Source organism: Pteropus vampyrus, unplaced genomic scaffold (genome assembly GCF_000151845.1).
Source record: "Pteropus vampyrus isolate Shadow unplaced genomic scaffold, Pvam_2.0 Scaffold51, whole genome shotgun sequence".
NCBI classification, from domain to species: domain Eukaryota; kingdom Metazoa; phylum Chordata; class Mammalia; order Chiroptera; family Pteropodidae; genus Pteropus; species Pteropus vampyrus.
The window spans coordinates 3576648-3580827 of NW_011888832.1; the positions used below are offsets into that span (position 1 = coordinate 3576648).

At 45.5% G+C, this 4180-nt stretch overlaps 1 non-coding gene across 1 annotated transcript; it reads left to right on the top strand.

The window, feature by feature from the left end:
- Positions 1 to 775: 775 nt before the first annotated feature.
- Positions 776 to 882, top strand: LOC111739634. Its single transcript, XR_002780322.1, has one exon. It is a non-coding gene; the product is annotated as a U6 spliceosomal RNA (small nuclear RNA).
- Positions 883 to 4180: the final 3298 nt, after the last annotated feature.

Sequence of the window (4180 nt, forward strand, 5' to 3'; positions counted from 1 at the left end):
AAATACATTTCTCAGTGGCACCTTCTGAGGAATCTGTCTTAGGGACTCTGGATGAGGCTGCTGGAGAAGTCTCTAACCTTTAAAGAAAGCTGGTTGCAAAGGAGTGACCATAGCAGGAACCACGTTTCCCAGCTTGAAGTGATGGGGGAACAAACAAAGAGGAGAGCGCCCAGATTCCCGCACTCTATCTGCTTATAAATTGACAAGTATTTGTCGGCCACCTATTATCTTCCAAGTCCTGTGCTGGCATTTGGGGATACAGTGTGAGGAAGAAAGACCAGAGCCAGCTTCATGAGCATGTGACCTGTGCCGTTCCCAAGGCCACAGGCTTAGGAGGATCCTATGCTTGGTTTAATGTTCTGTCACTGTCTTGAAATTCTTTATAATTTTCCAACAGGAGTCCCCACATTTTTAGTTTGCCCTGGGCCTGTGAAATCCATAGCCAGACCTAATAAATACAGAGTCATTTCTGCTCTCAGGGAGCTTAGAGTTTAGCGAGGGTGACAGACATGACCTAATGACATAAGCTGCTCATTCCGGTTGTGATGAGGGCTACTGAGGGACAGGTATGGGATGCTTAGAAGCTGTGTAACGGAGGGACCTAGTAGTCTGGAGTCAAGCAAAGCACCTGAAAAAAGAGCCATTGAAGTAGACACCTGAAAGATAGATTATGCGGACATGTGAGCTCTCTAGGGGGATCACTCCGGGTGGAGGGAACAGCAAGGGCAGAGGCCCCCAGGCGGGAAGGAGCTTGGCCTATTAGAATCGACAGCGAGTGCTCGCTTCGGTAGCACGCATACCACAGTTTGAATGATACAGAAGAGGTTAGCATGGCCTCTGTGCCAGGATGACACGCAAATTCGTGAAGTGCTCCATATTAACCAAACAAACAAAAGAATGAATGAGGGAGAACAGAGAATAGCGAGCACAAGAGTGAGGAAGGATTCTCTCTCTGGCAAAGGCACCAAGATCTGGATGTACTATGATCAGATTTATCAGTTCGCCAGTTGGTAACTTGAGGTGACTCACAGAGTCCTTTCTGTTCGTGTCCTGTGACTGCCGTCTGGTCCGAGAATTAACACGGACTCTTAGTGCTGTGATTCTTTGGAATAGGGTAGGTATCTCACAAACATGTCAGTCTCTCGAAACATTATTCATTCTAAGGTACTTAAATTTAAATGATATATAAATAATATTATTGAGCATTTATTTAACAATCTAGAATGAAGACATCAGCCACAAAGTCACCAAAGCCTTGGCAATGTTTAGTCTGAATAACGTGGGTGAATTCGTCATGCCCCTCCATGGGAAATAAATCATTTTATTCTTCTTTGTTCTTTATCTACCTCTTTGACACTTAAAAGCAGGAGTTCCCTAGACTTTGACCTTGTGGAATCTGGATATCCCTCTGAAGGCTCATTCGGGTTGTGGTAGAGTATGACAATCTTTCAAGTTTCCTCTCTCATAGCTGGGACTGTGCTCCTATGGGAATCTAATGCCTGATGATCTGAGGTGGAGCTGAGGCGGTGATGCTGGCGCTGGGGAGCGGCTGCAAACACAGAGGAGGCTTAGCTCGCTGGCCCATGGCTCACCTCCTGCTGTGCAACAGGTACCAGTCCATGGCCCCGGGGTTGGGGATCCCTGCTGTGGAGAACTGTTCTATTAATGTCTCTTTACAGGTGAGTGGGGAACTCCATGCTGTTTGCAATGGGACAAAATTAAATCTTAGAACATTGACTTGGCTGAAACACATGTAGTCTGAGGTCTTGAGGAATGGTGAAGCTGAGCCTGCTGGGGGAAACAGAGAACCTCCAGCGATGAGTATTTAAATAGTCCCTTAAATCACATTTTAAAGGACAGTCCATATGTTTACTGAATTGATTTCTCTGGACAAACAGAAGAAAAATGTAAAATAAAAGACTGGGAAACAAATGACCATCATCCGGTGCCGTTTTTGTGATGGTGTCCTGTTGACGTCTTGCTTTATGTCCTGGTTAAAAATTTCAAGCAGACTTGACAGAGAATCATGAGCGTAGAAGATAACTTTGGGCTCAGTGACAGTAGCAGGATTTAAAAAAATGTTTTATCTCTTTTAGTCTATTAAAACGAGTTACATTTATGGATTTTGTAATATTAAACCATTCTGGTACTTCTGAGATTAATCCAGTTTGGGGTTGTGGTTGTGTGGATTTTTTTTTCTTTTTACCCTTTTAACCACATTTAAGTGTAAAATGTGAGCTCAGCTGGGTTGAAAGCACTCAGTGATCAGTGACTGTTGCCACACAGTGTCCACTTGGTGATGAGAACCACCAAGTGGACACTGTGTGGGGAAAACTCATGCCTTTCGGTGGTCCCTTGCAAAGTACGGTCTGCTGGGACAAGTGCTTCTTGCTAATAAAAAGATAGAGATGCTTAGAATGTCGGAGGTGGAGGGCAGCTTGGTGGCACCTCAAGTGTCTGATCACTGATGTCACCTGGGGAACTTTCTGTTGCAGCTTCCTGGGCTCCACTCCAGACCTATTGACTCTGAATCTCTAGGGACATTTTTAAAAATTGGAGATGGTTTTGAGGAGCCGTCATGCTGGGCACCTCCTCCTTGCCCACTCATATTTTAATACTTTAGGTGGTTGGTAAACACCTCCCTACCCATCTGTCGATTTAAAGCTTTTGTATAAACTGGACCTTTGCTTTATTTTAGTTTAAGAACTGTGAGGCTGAGGAAGGAATCATCGATTTTTCAGAAACCCAGAGTTTTTGGGAAAGGAAACTTTCCTCTTAAAAAGTAATTATGGCAATGTCATAAAAAGGTGAAAGATTTTCGAGGCGAGTCAGACATAAAAATCACATTTTGCAAATTGTACTCGGAAAGAATTATTTTAATTGAAGTAGTTATTCCCAAGCCTAAATCCCAAATGTTCCCGTAACCTCAGAATGTTCTCTTCATCCTTGTCAACTGCTTTCTCCTCTGATATGGCCTAAATATGCCACTTAAGTAAGAACTACTTAACGGGAGCTACTTGGGGACGACGCATATGAACGCTGAGAGGTGAACCCGTGCAGAGAACCTGGTAATAATCATGGCAGACCAGCAGGCAGATCGTTCTGGGCCCACGAAATCTTTTGCATTTCCTTCTTTGTCTGAGTGAAAGGCTGTCTTTCCAAAGAAGAAAATCTTTCTCCGGCATCCTTGAAGGCAGTCCTGTGCGTTGGCTTTATTCATTCACTCCACAAATATTTATGAACATGCCTGCCATATGCCAGGCACTCTGGAACTAGGGATGAATTGGTGAATCACACTGACACAGTCCCTACAAAGTCTGAGCTGAAAATTGCAAGGAAAGATAGACTTCGTAGGGGTAATCGCAGGCGTGAATCACGTAACGGAAAGAGGGGCGGAGGACAATCCGATAGCACGACCCGACACCGTGAGCCAGAAGCGAGGGCGGAAAAGGTCATTTTGAAGGACGAGTCAGTGGCCTTTGTCCCCTAGTGTCGTCAAGTTGGAATATATGAAAAACTAATACGGGCGACGTCCGCGATACTAACACGACTAGGTGATGAGTGTCATCGGTCTGATGACAAATAACTGATCGGTCCATTTTGACATGCACGAACTAGAACCATTGTGTGAGTACAGGTGGTGTGACTTTTTCCACATGTAAAAATAAATTTGAATCCCAGGAAGCAACGATGGGAAACTCAGTGAGGGGGTTATGGCAACGGGCAGCAGGGCCCTGAGCCCAGAAGAGGGACCATGAGCGTGAAGAACACGTGGTGGTGTAATGTTTTTAGAGTGTTCACCAGATGTGTGTTTTTTTTGCATTTCTCTCCAGCACTTGGTACTTCTCCATTCCATCAGCCAGAGTCTCCATCTTCACCATCTTAGCAAAAATTCAGAGAAAAGAGTCTCTTCTTGGTTTTGAGTTTCAAAAGCCTAGGCCTTAGAGGAACAGGAAGGGTTCGAATTGTGTAAGAGGAAAACTCCTGGCCCCTGAAGCCAGCGAAGCCTTCCCAGGTGTGGGAGCCGCACCTGCTTGCTTGGAGACCCATTTCCCACCCTCCTGCCGCTCTGCTTTGCACGTCAGACTTGACTGTGGCAGCCGTTCCCAGACTCTGTGGCCCGTCCGGCCTCTCTGGGGGATTCTCTAAGGCAGGGCACAGGTGTTGTGTCCTCGGAGGG